Source organism: Engystomops pustulosus, chromosome 9, assembly GCF_040894005.1.
Source record: "Engystomops pustulosus chromosome 9, aEngPut4.maternal, whole genome shotgun sequence".
NCBI classification, from domain to species: domain Eukaryota; kingdom Metazoa; phylum Chordata; class Amphibia; order Anura; family Leptodactylidae; genus Engystomops; species Engystomops pustulosus.
In genome coordinates, this window is record NC_092419.1 from 66,727,307 (window position 1) to 66,750,490 (window position 23,184).

General features: G+C 45.6%; 11 pseudogenes; all 11 read right to left on the reverse strand.

Moving 5' to 3' along the window:
* Window positions 1–138: 138 nt before the first annotated feature.
* Window positions 139–257, reverse strand: LOC140080304 (5S ribosomal RNA; annotated as a pseudogene).
* Window positions 258–327: 70 nt separating this feature from the next.
* Window positions 328–446, reverse strand: LOC140081993 (5S ribosomal RNA; annotated as a pseudogene).
* Window positions 447–697: 251 nt separating this feature from the next.
* LOC140080305 (5S ribosomal RNA) lies at window positions 698–816 on the reverse strand (annotated as a pseudogene).
* Window positions 817–1,067: 251 nt separating this feature from the next.
* LOC140087541 (5S ribosomal RNA) lies at window positions 1,068–1,186 on the reverse strand (annotated as a pseudogene).
* Window positions 1,187–1,445: 259 nt separating this feature from the next.
* On the reverse strand, window positions 1,446–1,564 carry LOC140099533 (5S ribosomal RNA; annotated as a pseudogene).
* A 251-nt stretch (window positions 1,565–1,815) lies between these two features.
* Window positions 1,816–1,934, reverse strand: LOC140080307 (5S ribosomal RNA; annotated as a pseudogene).
* Window positions 1,935–2,004: 70 nt separating this feature from the next.
* On the reverse strand, window positions 2,005–2,123 carry LOC140099534 (5S ribosomal RNA; annotated as a pseudogene).
* A 70-nt stretch (window positions 2,124–2,193) lies between these two features.
* On the reverse strand, window positions 2,194–2,312 carry LOC140084233 (5S ribosomal RNA; annotated as a pseudogene).
* Window positions 2,313–11,825: 9,513 nt separating this feature from the next.
* LOC140098639 (5S ribosomal RNA) lies at window positions 11,826–11,943 on the reverse strand (annotated as a pseudogene).
* A 4,409-nt stretch (window positions 11,944–16,352) lies between these two features.
* LOC140098356 (5S ribosomal RNA) lies at window positions 16,353–16,470 on the reverse strand (annotated as a pseudogene).
* A 2,908-nt stretch (window positions 16,471–19,378) lies between these two features.
* Window positions 19,379–19,496, reverse strand: LOC140098357 (5S ribosomal RNA; annotated as a pseudogene).
* Window positions 19,497–23,184: the final 3,688 nt, after the last annotated feature.

A 23,184-nucleotide genomic window follows, 5' to 3' on the forward strand; every position in this document is an offset into this window, starting at 1 on the left:
ACTTGCCAAGCCTTAAGCTGCTGCGATCTGACGAGAGCAGGCACATTCAGCTTAGAATGGCCGTTGACAGCAGCTGTTCAATTTGAACCTTCTTTTACTATCTCATAGAGAAACTAACACAATTTTCAGGTTCAAAAAGGTCAACAGAACTTGGGATTCCCAGCCAGTCTCCCATGCTGGTACTTGCCAAGCCTTAAGCTGCATTGCTGCTGCGATCTGACGAGAGCAGGCACATTCAGCTTAGAATGGCCGTTGACAGCAGCTGCCTAATTTCTACTTTCTTTTACTATCTCATAGAGAAACTAACACAATTTTCAGGTTCAAAAAGGTCAACGGAACTTGGGATTCCCAGCCAGTCTCCCATGCTGGTACTTGCCAAGCCCTAAGCTGCATTGCTGCTGCGATCTGACGAGAGCAGGCACATTCAGCTTAGAATGGCCGTTGACAGCAGCTGTTCAGTTTGAACCTTCTTTTACTATCTCATAGAGAAACTAACACAATTTTCAGGTTCAAAAAGGTCAACGGAACTTGGGATTCCCAGCCAGTCTCCCATGCTGGTACTTGCCAAGCCTTAAGCTGCTGCGATCTGATGAGAGCAGGCACATTCAGCTTAGAATGGCCGTTGACAGCAGCTGTTCAATTTGAACCTTCTTTTACTATCTCATAGAGAAACTAACACAATTTTCAGGTTCAAAAAGGTCAACAGAACTTGGGATTCCCAGCCAGTCTCCCATGCTGGTACTTGCCAAGCCTTAAGCTGCATTGCTGCTGCGATCTGACGAGAGCAGGCACATTCAGCTTAGAATGGCCGTTGACAGCAGCTGCCTAATTTCTACTTTCTTTTACTATCTCATAGAGAAACTAACACAATTTTCAGGTTCAAAAAGGTCAACGGAACTTGGGATTCCCAGCCAGTCTCCCATGCTGGTACTTGCCAAGCCTTAAGCTGCTGCAATCTGATGAGAGCACGCACATTCAGCTTAGAATGGCCGTTGACAGCAGCTGTTCAATTTGAACCTTCTTTTACTATCTCATAGAGAAACTAACACAATTTTCAGGTTCAAAAAGGTCAACGGAACTTGGGATTCCCAGGCAGTCTCCCATGCTGGTACTTGCCAAGCCTTAAGCTGCATTGCTGCTGCTATCTGACGAGAGCAGGCACATTAAGCTTAGAATGGCCGTTGACAGCAGCTGTTCAATTTGAACCTTCTTTTACTATCTCATAGAGAAACTATCACAATTTTCAGGTTCAAAAAGGTCAACAGAACTTGGAATTCAAAGCCAGTCTCCCATGCTGGTACTTGCCAAGCCTTAAGCTGCATTGCTGCTGCGATCTGACGAGAGCACGCACATTCAGCTTAGAATGGCTGTTGACAGCAGCTGTTCAATTTGAACCTTCTTTTACTATCTCATAGAGAAACTAACACAATTTTCAGGTTCAAAAAGGTCAACGGAACTTGGGATTCCCAGCCAGTCTCCCATGCTGGTACTTGCCAAGCCTTAAGCTGCATTGCTGCTGCGATCTGACGAGAGCAGGCACATTCAGCTTAGAATGGCCGTTGACAGCAGCTGTTCAGTTTGAACCTTCTTTTACTATCTCATAGAGAAACTAACACAATTTTCAGGTTCAAAAAGGTCAACGGAACTTGGGATTCCCAGCCAGTCTCCCATGCTGGTACTTGCCAAGCCTTAATCTGCTGCGATCTGATGAGAGCAGGCACATTCAGCTTAGAATGGCCGTTGACGGCAGCTGTTCAATTTGAACCTTCTTTTACTATCTCATAGAGAAACTAACACAATTTTCAGGTTCAAAAAGGTCAACAGAACTTGGGATTCCCAGCCAGTCTCCCATGCTGGTACTTGCCAAGCCTTAAGCTGCATTGCTGCTGCGATCTGACGAGAGCAGGCACATTCAGCTTAGAATGGCCGTTGACAGCAGCTGCCTAATTTCTACTTTCTTTTACTATCTCATAGAGAAACTAACACAATTTTCAGGTTCAAAAAGGTCAACGGAACTTGGGATTCCCAGCCAGTCTCCCATGCTGGTACTTGCCAAGCCTTAAGCTGCATTGCTGCTGCGATCTGACGAGAGCAGGCACATTCAGCTTAGAATGGCCGTTGACAGCAGCTGTTCAATTTGAACCTTCTTTTACTATCTCATAGAGAAACTAACACAATTTTCAGGTTCAAAAAGGTCAACGGAACTTGGGATTCCCAGCCAGTCTCCCATGCTGGTACTTGCCAAGCCTTAAGCTGCATTGATGCTGCGATCTGACGAGAGCAGGCACATTCAGCTTAGAATGGCCGTTGACAGCAGCTGTTCAGTTTGAACCTTCTTTTACTATCTCATAGAGAAACTAACACAATTTTCAGGTTCAAAAAGGTCAACGGAACTTGGGATTCGCAGCCAGTCTCCCATGCTGGTACTTGCCAAGCCTTAAGCTGCATCGCTGCTGTGATCCGAAAAGAGCACGCACATTCAGCTTAGAATGGCCGTTGACAGCAGCTGTTCAATTTGAACCTTCTTTTACTATCTCATAGAGAAACTAACACAATTTTCAGGTTCAAAAAGGTCAACGGAACTTGGGATTCCCAGCCAGTCTCCCATGCTGGTACTTGCCAAGCCTTAAGCTGCATTGCTGCTGCGATCTGACGAGAGCAGGCACATTCAGCTTAGAATGGCTGTTGACAGCAGCTGTTCAATTTGAACCTTCTTTTACTATCTCATAGAGAAACTAACACAATTTTCAGGTTCAAAAAGGTCAACGGAACTTGGGATTCCCAGCCAGTCTCCCATGCTGGTACTTGCCAAGCCTTAAGCTGCATTGCTGCTGCGATCTGACGAGAGCAGGCACATTCAGCTTAGAATGGCCGTTGACAGCAGCTGTTCAGTTTGAACCTTCTTTTACTATCTCATAGAGAAACTAACACAATTTTCAGGTTCAAAAAGGTCAACGGAACTTGGGATTCCCAGCCAGTCTCCCATGCTGGTACTTGCCAAGCCTTAAGCTGCTGCAATCTGACGAGAGCAGGCACATTCAGCTTAGAATGGCCGTTGACAGCAGCTGTTCAATTTGAACCTTCTTTTACTATCTCATAGAGAAACTAACACAATTTTCAGGTTCAAAAAGGTCAACGGAACTTGGGATTCCCAGCCAGTCTCCCATGCTGGTACTTGCCAAGCCTTAAGCTGCATTGATGCTGCGATCTGACGAGAGCAGGCACATTCAGCTTAGAATGGCCGTTGACAGCAGCTGTTCAGTTTGAACCTTCTTTTACTATCTCATAGAGAAACTAACACAATTTTCAGGTTCAAAAAGGTCAACAGAACTTGGGATTCGCAGCCAGTCTCCCATGCTGGTACTTGCCAAGCCTTAAGCCGCATCGCTGCTGTGAACCGACAAGAGCACGCACATTCAGCTTAGAATGGCCGTTGACAGCAGCTGTTCAATTTGAACCTTCTTTTACTATCTCATAGAGAAACTAACACAATTTTCAGGTTCAAAAAGGTCAACGGAACTTGGGATTCCCAGCCAGTCTCCCATGCTGGTACTTGCCAAGCCTTAAGCTGCATTGCTGCTGCGATCTGACGAGAGCAGGCACATTCAGCTTAGAATGGCCGTTGACAGCAGCTGTTCAGTTTGAACCTTCTTTTACTATCTCATAGAGAAACTAACACAATTTTCAGGTTCAAAAAGGTCAACGGAACTTGGGTTTCCCAGCCAGTCTGCCATGCTGGTACTTGCCAAGCCTTAAGCTGCATTGCTGCTGCGATCTGACGAGAGCAGGCACATTCAGCTTAGAATGGCCGTTGACAGCAGCTGTTCAATTTGAATCTTCTTTTACCATCTTTGACAGAGAAACTAACAATTTTAAGGTTCAAAAAGGTCAACAGAACTTGGGATTCCCAGCCAGTCTCCCATGCTGGTACTTGCCAAGCCTTAAGCTGCATTGTCGCTGCGATCTGACTAGAGCAGGCACATTCAGCTTAGAATGGCTGTTGACAGCAGCTGTTCAATTTGAACCTTCTTTTACTATCTCATAGAGAAACTAACACAATTTTCAGGTTCAAAAAGGTCAACGGAACTTGGGATTCCCAGCCAGTCTCCCATGCTGGTACTTGCCAAGCCTTAAGCTGCATTGCTGCTGCGATCTGACAAGAGCAGGCACATTCAGCTTAGAAAGGCCGTTGACAGCAGCTGTTCAATTTGAACCTTCTTTTACTATCTCATAGAGAAACTAACACAATTTTCAGGTTCAAAAAGGTCAACAGAACTTGGGATTCCCAGCCAGTCTCCCATACTGGTACTTGCCAAGCCTTAAGCTGCATTGCTGCTGCGATCTGACGAGAGCAGGCACATTCAGCTTAGAATGGCCGTTGACAGCAGCTGTTCAATTTGAACCTTCTTTTACTATCTCATAGAAAAACTAACACAATTTTCAGGTTCAAAAAGGTCAACAGAACTTGGGATTTCCAGCCAGTCTCCCATGCTGGTACTTGCCAAGCCTTAAGCTGCATTGCTGCTGCGATCTGACGAGAGCAGGCACATTCAGCTTAGAATGGCCGTTGACAGCAGCTGTTCAATTTGAACCTTCTTTTACTATCTCATAGAGAAACTAACACAATTTTCAGGTTCAAAAAGGTCAACGGAACTTGGGATTCCCAGCCAGTCTCCCATGCTGGTACTTGCCAAGCCTTAAGCTGCATTGCTGCTGCGATCTGACGAGAGCAGGCACATTCAGCTTAGAATGGCCGCTGACAGCAGCTGTTCAATTTGAACCTTCTTTTACTATCTCATAGAGAAACTAACACAATTTTCAGGTTCAAAAAGGTCAACGGAACTTGGGATTCCCAGCCAGTCTCCCATACTGGTACTTGCCAAGCCTTAAGCTGCATTGCTGCTGCGATCTGACGAGAGCAGGCACATTCAGCTTAGAATGGCCGTTGACAGCAGCTGTTCAATTTGAACCTTCTTTTACTATCTCATAGAAAAACTAACACAATTTTCAGGTTCAAAAAGGTCAACGGAACTTGGGATTTCCAGCCAGTCTCCCATGCTGGTACTTGCCAAGCCTTAAGCTGCATTGCTGCTGCGATCTGACGAGAGCAGGCACATTCAGCTTAGAATGGCCGTTGACAGCAGCTGTTCAATTTGAACCTTCTTTTACTATCTCATAGAGAAACTAACACAATTTTCAGGTTCAAAAAGGTCAACGGAACTTGGGATTCCCAGCCAGTCTCCCATGCTGGTACTTGCCAAGCCTTAAGCTGCATTGCTGCTGCGATCTGACAAGAGCAGGCACATTCAGCTTAGAATGGCCGCTGACAGCAGCTGTTCAATTTGAACCTTCTTTTACTATCTCATAGAGAAACTAACACAATTTTCAGGTTCAAAAAGGTCAACGGAACTTGGGATTCCCAGCCAGTCTCCCATGCTGGTACTTGCCAAGCCTTAAGCTGCATTGCTGCTGCGATCTGACGAGAGCAGGCACATTCAGCTTAGAATGGCCGTTGACAGCAGCTGTTCAGTTTGAACCTTCTTTTACTATCTCATAGAGAAACTAACACAATTTTCAGGTTCAAAAAGGTCAACGGAACTTGGGATTCCCAGCCAGTCTCCCATGCTGGTACTTGCCAAGCCTTAAGCTGCATTGCTGCTGCGATCTGACGAGATCAGGCACATTCAGCTTAGAATGGCCATTGACAGCAGCTGTTCAATTTGAACCTTCTTTTAATATCTCATAGAGAAACTAACACAATTTTCAGGTTCAAAAAGGTCAACGGAACTTGGGATTCCCAGCCAGTCTCCCATGCTGGTACTTGCCAAGCCTTAAGCTGCATTGCTGCTGCGATCTGACGAGAGCAGGCACATTCAGCTTAGAATGGCCGTTGACAGCAGCTGTTCAGTTTGAACCTTCTTTTACTATCTCATAGAGAAACTAACACAATTTTCAGGTTCAAAAAGGTCAACGGAACTTGGGATTCCCAGCCAGTCTCCCATGCTGGTACTTGCCAAGCCTTAAGCTGCATTGCTGCTGCGATCTGACGAGAGCACGCACATTCAGCTTAGAATGGCCGTTGACAGCAGCTGTTCAATTTGAACCTTCTTTTACTATCTCATAGAGAAACTAACACAATTTTCAGGTTCAAAAAGGTCAACAGAACTTGGGATTCCCAGCCAGTCTCCCAAACTGGTACTTGCCAAGCCTTAAGCTGCATTGCTGCTGCGATCTGACGAGAGCACGCACATTCAGCTTAGAATGGCCGTTGACAGCAGCTGTTCAATTTGAACCTTCTTTTACTATCTCATAGAGAAACTAACACAATTTTCAGGTTCAAAAAGGTCAACAGAACTTGGGATTCCCAGCCAGTCTCCCATACTGGTACTTGGCAAGCCTTAAGCTGCATTGCTGCTGCGATCTGACGAGAGCAGGCACATTCAGCTTAGAATGGCCGTTGACAGCAGCTGTTCAATTTGAACCTTCTTTTACTATCTCATAGAAAAACTAACACAATTTTCAGGTTCAAAAAGGTCAACAGAACTTGGGATTTCCAGCCAGTCTCCCATGCTGGTACTTGCCAAGCCTTAAGCTGCATTGCTGCTGCGATCTGACGAGAGCAGGCACATTCAGCTTAGAATGGCCGTTGACAGCAGCTGTTCAATTTGAACCTTCTTTTACTATCTCATAGAGAAACTAACACAATTTTCAGGTTCAAAAAGGTCAACAGAACTTGGGATTCCCAGCCAGTCTCCCATGCTGGTACTTGCCAAGCCTTAAGCTGCATTGCTGCTGCGATCTGACGAGAGCAGGCACATTCAGCTTAGAATGGCCGCTGACAGCAGCTGTTCAATTTGAACCTTCTTTTACTATCTCATAGAGAAACTAACACAATTTTCAGGTTCAAAAAGGTCAACGGAACTTGGGATTCCCAGCCAGTCTCCCATACTGGTACTTGCCAAGCCTTAAGCTGCATTGCTGCTGCGATCTGACGAGAGCAGGCACATTCAGCTTAGAATGGCCGTTGACAGCAGCTGTTCAATTTGAACCTTCTTTTACTATCTCATAGAAAAACTAACACAATTTTCAGGTTCAAAAAGGTCAACAGAACTTGGGATTTCCAGCCAGCCTCCCATGCTGGTACTTGCCAAGCCTTAAGCTGCATTGCTGCTGCGATCTGACGAGAGCAGGCACATTCAGCTTAGAATGGCCGTTGACAGCAGCTGTTCAATTTGAACCTTCTTTTACTATCTCATAGAAAAACTAACACAATTTTCAGGTTCAAAAAGGTCAACAGAACTTGGGATTTCCAGCCAGTCTCCCATGCTGGTACTTGCCAAGCCTTAAGCTGCATTGCTGCTGCGATCTGACGAGAGCAGGCACATTCAGCTTAGAATGGCCGTTGACAGCAGCTGTTCAATTTGAACCTTCTTTTACTATCTCATAGAGAAACTAACACAATTTTCAGGTTCAAAAAAGTCAACGGAACTTGGGATTCCCAGCCAGTCTCCCATGCTGGTACTTGCCAAGCCTTAAGCTGCATTGCTGCTGCGATCTGACGAGAGCAGGCACATTCAGCTTAGAATGGCCGTTGACAGCAGCTGTTCAATTTGAACCTTCTTTTACCATCTTTGACAGAGAAACTAACAATTTTCAGGTTCAAAAAGGTCAACGGAACTTGGGATTCCCAGCCAGTCTCCCATGATGGTACTTGCCAAGCCTTAAGCTGCATTGCTGCTGCGATCTGACGAGAGCAGGCACATTCAGCTTAGAATGGCCGTTGACAGAAGCTGTTCAATTTGAACCTTCTTTTACTATCTCATAGAGAAACTAACACAATTTTCAGGTTCAAAAAGGTCAACGGAACTTGGGATTCCCAGCCAGTCTCCCATGCTGGTACTTGCCAAGCCTTAAGCTGCATTGCTGCTGCGATCTGACGAGAGCAGGCACATTCAGCTTAGAATGGCCGTTGACAGCAGCTGTTCAATTTGAACCTTCTTTTACTATCTCATAGAGAAACTAACACAATTTTCAGGTTCAAAAAGGTCAACAGAACTTGGGATTCCCAGCCAGTCTCCCATGCTGGTACTTGCCAAGCCTTAAGCTGCATTGCTGCTGCGATCTGACGAGAGCAGGCACATTCAGCTTAGAATGGCCGTTGACAGCAGCTGTTCAATTTGAACCTTCTTTTACCATCTTTGACAGAGAAACTAACAATTTTCAGGTTCAAAAAGGTCAACGGAACTTGGGATTCCCAGCCAGTCTCCCATGCTGGTACTTGCCAAGCCTTAAGCTGCATTGCTGCTGCGATCTGACGAGAGCAGGCACATTCAGCTTAGAATGGCCGTTGACAGCAGCTGCCTAATTTCTACTTTCTTTTACTATCTCATAGAGAAACTAACACAATTTTCAGGTTCAAAAAGCTCAACGGAACTTGGGATTCCCAGCCAGTCTCCCATGCTGGTACTTGCCAAGCCTTAAGCTGCATTGCTGCTGCGATCTGACGAGAGCAGGCACATTCAGCTTAGAATGGCCGTTGACAGCAGCTGTTCAATTTGAACCTTCTTTTACTATCTCATAGAGAAACTAACACAATTTTCAGGTTCAAAAAGGTCAACGGAACTTGGGATTCCCAGCCAGTCTCCCATGCTGGTACTTGCCAAGCCTTAAGCTGCATTGATGCTGCGATCTGACGAGAGCAGGCACATTCAGCTTAGAATGGCCGTTGACAGCAGCTGTTCAGTTTGAACCTTCTTTTACTATCTCATAGAGAAACTAACACAATTTTCAGGTTCAAAAAGGTCAACAGAACTTGGGATTCGCAGCCAGTCTCCCATGCTGGTACTTGCCAAGCCTTAAGCCGCATCGCTGCTGTGATCCGACAAGAGCACGCACATTCAGCTTAGAATGGCCGTTGACAGCAGCTGTTCAATTTGAACCTTCTTTTACTATCTCATAGAGAAACTAACACAATTTTCAGGTTCAAAAAGGTCAACGGAACTTGGGATTCCCAGCCAGTCTCCCATGCTGGTACTTGCCAAGCCTTAAGCTGCATTGCTGCTGCGATCTGACGAGAGCAGGCACATTCAGCTTAGAATGGCCGTTGACAGCAGCTGTTCAGTTTGAACCTTCTTTTACTATCTCATAGAGAAACTAACACAATTTTCAGGTTCAAAAAGGTCAACGGAACTTGGGTTTCCCAGCCATTCTGCCATGCTGGTACTTGCCAAGCCTTAAGCTGCATTGCTGCTGCGATCTGACGAGAGCAGGCACATTCAGCTTAGAATGGCCGTTGACAGCAGCTGTTCAATTTGAATCTTCTTTTACCATCTTTGACAGAGAAACTAACAATTTTAAGGTTCAAAAAGGTCAACAGAACTTGGGATTCCCAGCCAGTCTCCCATGCTGGTACTTGCCAAGCCTTAAGCTGCATTGTCGCTGCGATCTGACTAGAGCAGGCACATTCAGCTTAGAATGGCTGTTGACAGCAGCTGTTCAATTTGAACCTTCTTTTACTATCTCATAGAGAAACTAACACAATTTTCAGGTTCAAAAAGGTCAACGGAACTTGGGATTCCCAGCCAGTCTCCCATGCTGGTACTTGCCAAGCCTTAAGCTGCATTGCTGCTGCGATCTGACAAGAGCAGGCACATTCAGCTTAGAATGGCCGTTGACAGCAGCTGTTCAATTTGAACCTTCTTTTACTATCTCATAGAGAAACTAACACAATTTTCAGGTTCAAAAAGGTCAACAGAACTTGGGATTCCCAGCCAGTCTCCCATACTGGTACTTGCCAAGCCTTAAGCTGCATTGCTGCTGCGATCTGACGAGAGCAGGCACATTCAGCTTAGAATGGCCGTTGACAGCAGCTGTTCAATTTGAACCTTCTTTTACTATCTCATAGAAAAACTAACACAATTTTCAGGTTCAAAAAGGTCAACAGAACTTGGGATTTCCAGCCAGTCTCCCATGCTGGTACTTGCCAAGCCTTAAGCTGCATTGCTGCTGCGATCTGACGAGAGCAGGCACATTCAGCTTAGAATGGCCGTTGACAGCAGCTGTTCAATTTGAACCTTCTTTTACTATCTCATAGAGAAACTAACACAATTTTCAGGTTCAAAAAGGTCAACGGAACTTGGGATTCCCAGCCAGTCTCCCATGCTGGTACTTGCCAAGCCTTAAGCTGCATTGCTGCTGCGATCTGACGAGAGCAGGCACATTCAGCTTAGAATGGCCGCTGACAGCAGCTGTTCAATTTGAACCTTCTTTTACTATCTCATAGAGAAACTAACACAATTTTCAGGTTCAAAAAGGTCAACGGAACTTGGGATTCCCAGCCAGTCTCCCATACTGGTACTTGCCAAGCCTTAAGCTGCATTGCTGCTGCGATCTGACGAGAGCAGGCACATTCAGCTTAGAATGGCCGTTGACAGCAGCTGTTCAATTTGAACCTTCTTTTACTATCTCATAGAAAAACTAACACAATTTTCAGGTTCAAAAAGGTCAACAGAACTTGGGATTTCCAGCCAGTCTCCCATGCTTGTACTTGCCAAGCCTTAAGCTGCATTGCTGCTGCGATCTGACGAGAGCAGGCACATTCAGCTTAGAATGGCCGTTGACAGCAGCTGTTCAATTTGAACCTTCTTTTACTATCTCATAGAGAAACTAACACAATTTTCAGGTTCAAAAAGGTCAACGGAACTTGGGATTCCCAGCCAGTCTCCCATGCTGGTACTTGCCAAGCCTTAAGCTGCATTGCTGCTGCGATCTGACGAGAGCAGGCACATTCAGCTTAGAATGGCCGCTGACAGCAGCTGTTCAATTTGAACCTTCTTTTACTATCTCATAGAGAAACTAACACAATTTTCAGGTTCAAAAAGGTCAACGGAACTTGGGATTCCCAGCCAGTCTCCCATGCTGGTACTTGCCAAGCCTTAAGCTGCATTGCTGCTGCGATCTGACGAGAGCAGGCACATTCAGCTTAGAATGGCCGTTGACAGCAGCTGTTCAGTTTGAACCTTCTTTTACTATCTCATAGAGAAACTAACACAATTTTCAGGTTCAAAAAGGTCAACGGAACTTGGGATTCCCAGCCAGTCTCCCATGCTGGTACTTGCCAAGCATTAAGCTGCATTGCTGCTGCGATCTGACGAGAGCAGGCACATTCAGCTTAGAATGGCCGTTGACAGCAGCTGTTCAATTTGAACCTTCTTTTACCATCTTTGACAGAGAAACTAACAATTTTCAGGTTCAAAAAGGTCAACGGAACTTGGGATTCCCAGCCAGTCTCCCATGCTGGTACTTGCCAAGCCTTAAGCTGCATTGCTGCTGCGCTCTGACGAGAGCAGGCACATTCAGCTTAGAATGGCCGTTGACAGCAGCTGTTCAATTTGAACCTTCTTTTACTATCTCATAGAGAAACTAACACAATTTTCAGGTTCAAAAAGGTCAACGGAACTTGGGATTCCCAGCCAGTCTCCCATGCTGGTACTTGCCAAGCCTTAAGCTGCATTGCTGCTGCGATCTGACGAGAGCAGGCACATTCAGCTTAGAATGGCCGTTGACAGCAGCTGTTCAATTTGAACCTTCTTTTACTATCTCATAGAGAAACTAACACAATTTTCAGGTTCAAAAAGGTCAACAGAACTTGGGATTCCCAGCCAGTCTCCCATGCTGGTACTTGCCAAGCCTTAAGCTGCATTGCTGCTGCGATCTGACGAGAGCAGGCACATTCAGCTTAGAATGGCCGTTGACAGCAGCTGTTCAATTTGAACCTTCTTTTACCATCTTTGACAGAGAAACTAACAATTTTCAGGTTCAAAAAGGTCAACGGAACTTGGGATTCCCAGCCAGTCTCCCATGCTGGTACTTGCCAAGCCTTAAGCTGCATTGCTGCTGCGATCTGATGAGAGCAGGCACATTCAGCTTAGAATGGCCGTTGACAGCAGCTGCCTAATTTCTACTTTCTTTTACTATCTCATAGAGAAACTAACACAATTTTCAGGTTCAAAAAGCTCAACGGAACTTGGGATTCCCAGCCAGTCTCCCATGCTGGTACTTGCCAAGCCTTAAGCTGCATTGCTGCTGCGATCTGACGAGAGCAGGCACATTCAGCTTAGAATGGCCGTTGACAGCAGCTGTTCAATTTGAACCTTCTTTTACTATCTCATAGAGAAACTAACACAATTTTCAGGTTCAAAAAGGTCAACGGAACTTGGGATTCCCAGCCAGTCTCCCATGCTGGTACTTGCCAAGCCTTAAGCTGCATTGATGCTGCGATCTGACGAGAGCAGGCACATTCAGCTTAGAATGGCCGTTGACAGCAGCTGTTCAGTTTGAACCTTCTTTTACTATCTCATAGAGAAACTAACAAAATTTTCAGGTTCAAAAAGGTCAACAGAACTTGGGATTCGCAGCCAGTCTCCCATGCTGGTACTTGCCAAGCCTTAAGCCGCATCGCTGCTGTGATCCGACAAGAGCACGCACATTCAGCTTAGAATGGCCGTTGACAGCAGCTGTTCAATTTGAACCTTCTTTTACTATCTCATAGAGAAACTAACACAATTTTCAGGTTCAAAAAGGTCAACGGAACTTGGGATTCCCAGCCAGTCTCCCATGCTGGTACTTGCCAAGCCTTAAGCTGCATTGCTGCTGCGATCTGACGAGAGCAGGCACATTCAGCTTAGAATGGCCGTTGACAGCAGCTGTTCAGTTTGAACCTTCTTTTACTATCTCATAGAGAAACTAACACAATTTTCAGGTTCAAAAAGGTCAACGGAACTTGGGATTCCCAGCCAGTCTCCCATGCTGGTACTTGCCAAGCCTTAAGCTGCATTGCTGCTGCGATCTGACGAGAGCAGGCACATTCAGCTTAGAATGGCCGTTGACAGCAGCTGTTCAATTTGAATCTTCTTTTACCATCTTTGACAGAGAAACTAACAATTTTAAGGTTCAAAAAGGTCAACAGAACTTGGGATTCCCAGCCAGTCTCCCATGCTGGTACTTGCCAAGCCTTAAGCTGCATTGTCGCTGCGATCTGACTAGAGCAGGCACATTCAGCTTAGAATGGCCGTTGACAGCAGCTGTTCAATTTGAACCTTCTTTTACTATCTCTTAGAGAAACTAACACAATTTTCAGGTTCAAAAAGGTCAACGGAACTTGGGATTCCCAGCCAGTCTCCCATGCTGGTACTTGCCAAGCCTTAAGCTGCATTGCTGCTGTGATCTGACAAGAGCAGGCACATTCAGCTTAGAAAGGCCGTTGACAGCAGCTGTTCAATTTGAACCTTCTTTTACTATCTCATAGAGAAACTAACACAATTTTCAGGTTCAAAAAGGTCAAAGGAACTTGGGATTCCCAGCCAGTCTCCCATGCTGGTACTTGCCAAGCCTTAAGCTGCATTGCTGCTGCGATCTGATGAGAGCAGGCACATTCAGCTTAGAATGGCCGTTGACAGCAGCTGTTCAATTTGAACCTTCTTTTACTATCTCATAGAGAAACTAACACAATTTTCAGGTTCAAAAAGGTCAACGGAACTTGGGATTCCCAGCCAGTCTCCCATGCTGGTACTTGCCAAGCCTTAAGCTGCTGCGATCTGACGAGAGAAGGCACATTCAGCTTAGAATGGCCGTTGACAGCAGCTGTTCAATTTGAATCTTCTTTTACTATCTCATAGAGAAACTAACACAATTTTCAGGTTCAAAAAGGTCAACGGAACTTGGGATTCCCAGCCAGTCTCCATGCTGGTACTTGCCAAGCCTTAAGCTGCATTGCTGCTGCGATCTGACGAGAGCAGGCACATTCAGCTTAGAATGGCCGTTGACAGCAGCTGTTCAATTTGAACCTTCTTTTACCATCTTTGACAGAGAAACTAACAATTTTCAGGTTCAAAAAGGTCAACAGAACTTGGGATTCCCAGCCAGTCTCCCATGCTGGTACTTGCCAAGCCTTAAGCTGCATTGATGCTGCGATCTGACGAGAGCAGGCACATTCAGCTTAGAATGGCCGTTGACAGCAGCTGTTCAGTTTGAACCTTCATTTACTATCTCATAGAGAAACTAACACAATTTTCAGGTTCAAAAAGGTCAACGGAACTTGGAATTCGCAGCCAGTCTCCCATGCTGGTACTTGCCAAGCCTTAAGCCGCATCGCTGCTGTGATCCGACAAGAGCACGCACATTCAGCTTAGAATGGCCGTTGACAGCAGCTGTTCAATTTGAACCTTCTTTTACTATCTCATAGAGAAACTAACACAATTTTCAGGTTCAAAAAGCTCAACAGAACTTGGGATTCCCAGCCAGTCTCACATGCTGGTACTTGCCAAGCCTTAAGCTGCATTGCTGCTGCCATCTGACGAGAGCAGGCACATTCAGCTTAGAATGGCCGTTGACAGCAGCTGTTCAATTTGAACCTTCTTTTACCATCTTTGACAGAGAAACTAACAATTTTCAGGTTCAAAAAGGTCAACAGAACTTGGGATTCCCAGCCAGTCTCCCATGCTGGTACTTGCCAAGCCTTAAGCTGCATTCATGCTGCGATCTGACGAGAGCAGGCACATTCAGCTTAGAATGGCCGTTGACAGCAGCTGTTCAGCTTGAACCTTCTTTTACTATCTCATAGAGAAACTAACACAATTTTCAGGTTCAAAAAGGTCAACGGAACTTGGAATTCACAGCCAGTCTCCCATGCTGGTACTTGCCAAGCCTTAAGCCGCATCGCTGCTGTGATCCGACAAGAGCACGCACATTCAGCTTAGAATGGCCGTTGACAGCAGCTGTTCAATTTGAACCTTCTTTTACTATCTCATAGAGAAACTAACACAATTTTCAGGTTCAAAAAGGTCAACGGAACTTGGGATTCCCAGCCAGTCTCCCATGCTGGTACTTGGCAAGCCTTAAGCTGCATTGCTGCTGTGATCTGACGAGAGCAGGCACATTCAGCTTAGAATGGCCGTTGACAGCAGCTGTTCAGTTTGAACCTTCTTTTACTATCTCATAGAGAAACTAACACAATTTTCAGGTTCAAAAAGGTCAACGGAACTTGGTATTCCCAGCCAGTCTCCCATGCTGGTACTTGCCAAGCCTTAAGCTGCATTGCTGCTGCGATCTGACGAGAGCAGGCACATTCAGCTTAGAATGGCCGTTGACAGCAGCTGTTCAATTTGAACCTTCTTTTACCATCTTTGACAGAGAAACTAACAATTTTCAGGTTCAAAAAGGTCAACAGAACTTGGGATTCCCAGCCAGTCTCCCATGCTTGTACTTGCCAAGCCTTAAGCTGCATTGTTGCTGCGATCTGACGAGAGCAGGCACATTCAGCTTAGAATGGCCGTTGACAGCAGCTGTTCAATTTGAACCTTCTTTTACTATCTCATAGAGAAACTAACACAATTTTCAGGTTCAAAAAGGTCAACAGAACTTGGGATTCCCAGCCAGTCTCCCATGCTGGTACTTGCCAAGCCTTAAGCTGCATTGCTGCTGCGATCTGACGAGAGCAGGCACATTCAGCTTAGAATGGCCGTTGACAGCAGCTGTTCAATTTGAACCTTTTTTTACCATCTTTGACAGAGAAACTAACAATTTTCAAGTTCAAAAAGGTCAACAGAACTTGGGATTCCCAGCCAGTCTCCCATGCTGGTACTTGCCAAGCCTTAAGCTGCATTTATGCTGCGATCTGACGAGAGCAGGCACATTCAGCTTAGAATGGCCGTTGACAGCAGCTGTTCAGTTTGAACCTTCTTTTACTATCTCATAGAGAAACTAACACAATTTTCAGGTTCAAAAAGGTCAACGGAACTTGGAATTCGCAGCCAGTCTCCCATGCTGGTACTTGCCAAGCCTTAAGCCGCATCGCTGCTGTGATCCGACAAGAGCACGCACATTCAGCTTAGAATGGCCGTTGACAGCAGCTGTTCAATTTGAACCTTCTTTTACTATCTCATAGAGAAACTAACACAATTTTCAGGTTCAAAAAGGTCAACGGAACTTGGGATTCCCAGCCAGTCTCCCATGCTGGTACTTGGCAAGCCTTAAGCTGCATTGCTGCTGTGATCTGACGAGAGCAGGCACATTCAGCTTAGAATGGCCGTTGACAGCAGCTGTTCAGTTTGAACCTTCTTTTACTATCTCATAGAGAAACTAACACAATTTTCAGGTTCAAAAAGGTCAACAGAACTTGGGATTCCCAGCCAGTCTCCCATGCTGGTACTTGCCAAGCCTTAAGCTGCATTGCTGCTGCGATCTGACGAGAGCAGGCACATTCAGCTTAGAATGGCCGTTGACAGCAGCTGTTCAATTTGAACCTTCTTTTACTATCTCATAGAGAAACTAACACAATTTTCAGGTTCAAAAAGGTCAACGGAACTTGGGATTCCCAGACAGTCTCCCATGCTGGTACTTGCCAAGCCTTAAGCTGCATTGCTGCTGCGATCTGACGAGAGCAGGCACATTCAGCTTAGAATGGCCGTTGACAGCAGCTGTTCAATTTGAACCTTCTTTTACTATCTCATAGAGAAACTAACACAATTTTCAGGTTCAAAAAGGTCAACGGAACTTGGGATTCCCAGCCAGTCTCCCATGCTGGTACTTGCCAAGCCTTAAGCTGCATTGCTGCTGCGATCTGACGAGAGCAGGCACATTCAGCTTAGAATGGCCGTTGACAGCAGCTGTTCAGTTTGAACCTTCTTTTACTATCTCATAGAGAAACTAACACAATTTTCAGGTTCAAAAAGGTCAACGGAACTTGGAATTCGCAGCCAGTCTCCCATGCTGGTACTTGCCAAGCCTTAAGCCGCATCGCTGCTGTGATCCGACAAGAGCACGCACATTCAGCTTAGAATGGCCGTTGACAGCAGCTGTTCAATTTGAACCTTCTTTTACTATCTCATAGAGAAACTAACACAATTTTCAGGTTCAAAAAGGTCAACAGAACTTGGGATTCCCAGCCAGTCTCCCATGCTGGTACTTACCAAGCCTTAAGCTGCATTGCTGCTGCCATCTGACGAGAGCAGGCACATTCAGCTTAGAATGGCCGTTGACAGCAGCTGTTCAATTTGAACCTTCTTTTACTATCTCATAGAGAAACTAACACAATTTTCAGGTTCAAAAAGGTCAACGGAACTTGGGATTCCCAGCCAGTCTCCCATGCTGGTACTTGCCAAGCCTTAAGCTGCATTGCTGCTGCGATCTGACGAGAGCAGGCACATTCAGCTTAGAATGGCCGTTGACAGCAGCTGTTCAATTTGAACCTTCTTTTACTATCTCATAGAGAAACTAACACAATTTTCAGGTTCAAAAGGGTCAACGGAACTTGGGATTCCCAGCCAGTCTCCCATGCTGGTACTTGCCAAGCCTTAAGCTGCATTGCTGCTGCGATCTGACGAGAGCAGGCACATTCAGCTTAGAATGGCCGTTGACAGCAGCTGTTCAGTTTGAACCTTCTTTTACTATCTCATAGAGAAACTAACACAATTTTCAGGTTCAAAAAGGTCAACGGAACTTGGAATTCGCAGCCAGTCTCCCATGCTGGTACTTGCCAAGCCTTAAGCCGCATCGCTGCTGTGATCCGACAAGAGCACGCACATTCAGCTTAGAATGGCCGTTGACAGCAGCTGTTCAATTTGAACCTTCTTTTACTATCTCATAGAGAAACTAACACAATTTTCAGGTTCAAAAAGGTCAACAGAACTTGAGATTCCCAGCCAGTCTCCCATGCTGGTACTTGCCAAACCTTAAGCTGCATTGCTGCTGCGATCTGACGAGAGCAGGCACATTCAGCTTAGAATGGCCGTTGACAGCAGCTGTTCAATTTGAACCTTCTTTTACTATCTCATAGAGAAACTAACACAATTTTCAGGTTCAAAAAGGTCAACAGAACTTGGGATTCCCAGCCAGTCTCCCATGCTGGTACTTGCCAAGCCTTAAGCTGCATTGCTGCTGCGATCTGACGAGAGCAGGCACATTCAGCTTAGAATGGCCGTTGACAGCAGCTGTTCAATTTGAACCTTCTTTTACTATCTCATAGAGAAACTAACACAATTTTCAGGTTCAAAAAGGTCAACGGAACTTGGGATTCCCAGCCAGTCTCCCATGCTGGTACTTACCAAGCCTTAAGCTGCATTGCTGCTGCCATCTGACGAGAGCAGGCACATTCAGCTTAGAATGGCCGTTGACAGCAGCTGTTCAATTTGAACCTTCTTTTACCATCTTTGACAGAGAAACTAACACAATTTTCAGGTTCAAAAAGGTCAACAGAACTTGGGATTCCCAGCCAGTCTCCCATGCTGGTACTTGCCAAGCCTTAAGCTGCATTGCTGCTGCGATCTGACGAGAGCAGGCACATTCAGCTTAGAATGGCCGTTGACAGCAGCTGTTCAATTTGAACCTTCTTTTACTATCTCATAGAGAAACTAACACAATTTTCAGGTTCAAAAAGGTCAACGGAACTTGGGATTCCCAGCCAGTCTCCCATGCTGGTACTTGCCAAGCCTTAAGCTGCATTGCTGCTGCGATCTGACGAGAGCAGGCACATTCAGCTTAGAATGGCCGTTGACAGCAGCTGTTCAATTTGAACCTTCTTTTACTATCTCATAGAGAAACTAACACAATTTTCAGGTTCAAAAAGGTCAACGGAACTTGGGATTCCCAGCCAGTCTCCCATGCTGGTACTTGCCAAGCCTTAAGCTGCATTGCTGCTGCGATCTGACGAGAGCAGGCACATTCAGCTTAGAATGGCCGTTGACAGCAGCTGTTCAGTTTGAACCTTCTTTTACTATCTCATAGAGAAACTAACACAATTTTCAGGTTCAAAAAGGTCAACGGAACTTGGAATTCGCAGCCAGTCTCCCATGCTGGTACTTGCCAAGCCTTAAGCCGCATCGCTGCTGTGATCCGACAAGAGCACGCACATTCAGCTTAGAATGGCCGTTGACAGCAGCTGTTCAATTTGAACCTTCTTTTACTATCTCATAGAGAAACTAACACAATTTTCAGGTTCAAAAAGGTCAACAGAACTTGAGATTCCCAGCCAGTCTCCCATGCTGGTACTTGCCAAACCTTAAGCTGCATTGCTGCTGCGATCTGACGAGAGCAGGCACATTCAGCTTAGAATGGCCGTTGACAGCAGCTGTTCAATTTGAACCTTCTTTTACTATCTCATAGAGAAACTAACACAATTTTCAGGTTCAAAAAGGTCAACAGAACTTGGGATTCCCAGCCAGTCTCCCATGCTGGTACTTACCAAGCCTTAAGCTGCATTGCTGCTGCCATCTGACGAGAGCAGGCACATTCAGCTTAGAATGGCCGTTGACAGCAGCTGTTCAATTTGAACCTTCTTTTACTATCTCATAGAGAAACTAACACAATTTTCAGGTTCAAAAAGGTCAACGGAACTTGGGATTCCCAGACAGTCTCCCATGCTGGTACTTGCCAAGCCTTAAGCTGCATTGCTGCTGCGATCTGACGAGAGCAGGCACATTCAGCTTAGAATGGCCGTTGACAGCAGCTGTTCAATTTGAACCTTCTTTTACTATCTCATAGAGAAACTAACACAATTTTCAGGTTCAAAAAGGTCAACGGAACTTGGTATTCCCAGCCAGTCTCCCATGCTGGTACTTGCCAAGCCTTAAGCTGCATTGCTGCTGCGATCTGACGAGAGCAGGCACATTCAGCTTAGAATGGCCGTTGACAGCAGCTGTTCAGTTTGAACCTTCTTTTACTATCTCATAGAGAAACTAACACAATTTTCAGGTTCAAAAAGGTCAACGGAACTTGGAATTCGCAGCCAGTCTCCCATGCTGGTACTTGCCAAGCCTTAACCCGCATCGCTGCTGTGATCCGACAAGAGCACGCACATTCAGCTTAGAATGGCCGTTGACAGCAGCTGTTCAATTTGAACCTTCTTTTACTATCTCATAGAGAAACTAACACAATTTTCAGGTTCAAAAAGGTCAACAGAACTTGGGATTCCCAGCCAGTCTCCCATGCTGGTACTTACCAAGCCTTAAGCTGCATTGCTGCTGCCATCTGACGAGAGCAGGCACATTCAGCTTAGAATGGCCGTTGACAGCAGCTGTTCAATTTGAACCTTCTTTTACTATCTCATAGAGAAACTAACACAATTTTCAGGTTCAAAAAGGTCAACAGAACTTGGGATTCCCAGCCAGTCTCCCATGCTGGTACTTGCCAAGCCTTAAGCTGCATTGCTGCTGCGATCTGACGAGAGCAGGCACATTCAGCTTAGAATGGCCGTTGACAGCAGCTGTTCAATTTGAACCTTCTTTTACTATCTCATAGAGAAACTAACACAATTTTCAGGTTCAAAAAGGTCAACGGAACTTGGGATTCCCAGCCAGTCTCCCATGCTGGTACTTACCAAGCCTTAAGCTGCATTGCTGCTGCCATCTGACGAGAGCAGGCACATTCAGCTTAGAATGGCCGTTGACAGCAGCTGTTCAATTTGAACCTTCTTTTACCATCTTTGACAGAGAAACTAACACAATTTTCAGGTTCAAAAAGGTCAACAGAACTTGGGATTCCCAGCCAGTCTCCCATGCTGGTACTTGCCAAGCCTTAAGCTGCATTGCTGCTGCGATCTGACGAGAGCAGGCACATTCAGCTTAGAATGGCCGTTGACAGCAGCTGTTCAATTTGAACCTTCTTTTACTATCTCATAGAGAAACTAACACAATTTTCAGGTTCAAAAAGGTCAACGGAACTTGGGATTCCCAGCCAGTCTCCCATGCTGGTACTTGCCAAGCCTTAAGCTGCATTGCTGCTGCGATCTGACGAGAGCAGGCACATTCAGCTTAGAATGGCCGTTGACAGCAGCTGTTCAATTTGAACCTTCTTTTACTATCTCATAGAGAAACTAACACAATTTTCAGGTTCAAAAAGGTCAACAGAACTTGGGATTCCCAGCCAGTCTCCCATGCTGGTACTTGCCAAGCCTTAAGCTGCATTGCTGCTGCGATCTGACGAGAGCACGCACATTCAGCTTAGAATGGCCGTTGACAGCAGCTGTTCAATTTGAACCTTCTTTTACTATCTCATAGAGAAACTAACACAATTTTCAGGTTCAAAAAGGTCAACAGAACTTGAGATTCCCAGCCAGTCTCCCATGCTGGTACTTGCCAAACCTTAAGCTGCATTGCTGCTGCCATCTGACGAGAGCAGGCACATTCAGCTTAGAATGGCCGTTGACAGCAGCTGTTCAATTTGAACCTTCTTTAACCATCTTTGACAGAGAAACTAACACAATTTTCAGGTTCAAAAAGGTCAACAGAACTTGGGATTCCCAGCCAGTCTCCCATGCTGGTACTTGCCAAGCCTTAAGCTGCATTGCTGCTGCGATCTGACGAGAGCAGGCACATTCAGCTTAGAATGGCCGTTGACAGCAGCTGTTCAATTTGAACCTTCTTTTACTATCTCATAGAGAAACTAACACAATTTTCAGGTTCAAAAAGGTCAACGGAACTTGGGATTCCCAGCCAGTCTCCCATGCTGGTACTTGCCAAGCCTTAAGCTGCATTGCTGCTGCGATCTGACGAGAGCAGGCACATTCAGCTTAGAATGGCCGTTGACAGCAGCTGTTCAATTTGAACCTTCTTTTACCATCTTTGACAGAGAAACTAACAATTTTCAGGTTCAAAAAGGTCAACAGAACTTGGGATTCCCAGCCAGTCTCCCATGCTGGTACTTGCCAAGCCTTAAGCTGCATTGATGCTGCGATCTGACGAGAGCAGGCACATTCAGCTTAGAATGGCCGTTGACAGCAGCTGTTCAGTTTGAACCTTCTTTCACTATCTCATAGAGAAACTAACACAATTTTCAGGTTCAAAAAGGTCAACGGAACTTGGAATTCGCAGCCAGTCTCCCATGCTGGTACTTGCCAAGCCTTAAGCCGCATCGCTCCTGTGATCCGACAAGAGCACGCACATTCAGCTTAGAATGGCCGTTGACAGCAGCTGTTCAATTTGAACCTTCTTTTACTATCTCATAGAGAAACTAACACAATTTTCAGGTTCAAAAAGGTCAACGGAACTTGGGATTCCCAGCCAGTCTCCCATGCTGGTACTTGCCAAGCCTTAAGCTGCATTGCTGCTCTGATCTGATGAGAGCAGGCACATTCAGCTTAGAATGGCCGTTGACAGCAGCTGTTCAGTTTGAACCTTCTTTTACTATCTCATAGAGAAACTAACACAATTTTCAGGTTCAAAAAGGTCAACGGAACTTGGTATTCCCAGCCAGTCTCCCATGCTGGTACTTGCCAAGCCTTAAGCTGCATTGCTGCTGCGATCTGACGAGAGCAGGCACATTCAGCTTAGAATGGCCGTTGACAGCAGCTGTTCAATTTGAACCTTCTTTTACCATCTTTGACAGAGAAACTAACAATTTTCAGGTTCAAAAAGGTCAACAGAACTTGGGATTCCCAGCCAGTCTCCCATGCTGGTACTTGCCAAGCCTTAAGCTGCATTGATGCTGCGATCTGACGAGAGCAGGCACATTCAGCTTAGAATGGCCGTTGACAGCAGCTGTTCAGTTTGAACCTTCTTTTACTATCTCATAGAGAAACTAACACAATTTTCAGGTTCAAAAAGGTCAACGGAACTTGGAATTCGCAGCCAGTCTCCCATGCTGGTACTTGCCAAGCCTTAAGCTGCATTGCTGCTGCGATCTGACGAGAGCAGGCACATTCAGCTTAGAATGGCCGTTGACAGCAGCTGTTCAATTTGAACCTTCTTTTACCATCTTTGACAGAGAAACTAACAATTTTCAGGTTCAAAAAGGTCAACAGAACTTGGGATTCCCAGCCAGTCTCCCATGCTTGTACTTGCCAAGCCTTAAGCTGCATTGTTGCTGCGATCTGACGAGAGCAGGCACATTCAGCTTAGAATGGCCGTTGACAGCAGCTGTTCAATTTGAACCTTCTTTTACTATCTCATAGAGAAACTAACACAATTTTCAGGTTCAAAAAGGTCAACAGAACTTGGGATTCCCAGCCAGTCTCCCATGCTGGTACTTGCCAAGCCTTAAGCTGCATTGCTGCTGCGATCTGACGAGAGCAGGCACATTCAGCTTAGAATGGCCGTTGACAGCAGCTGTTCAATTTGAACCTTCTTTTACCATCTTTGACAGAGAAACTAACAATTTTCAAGTTCAAAAAGGTCAACAGAACTTGGGATTCCC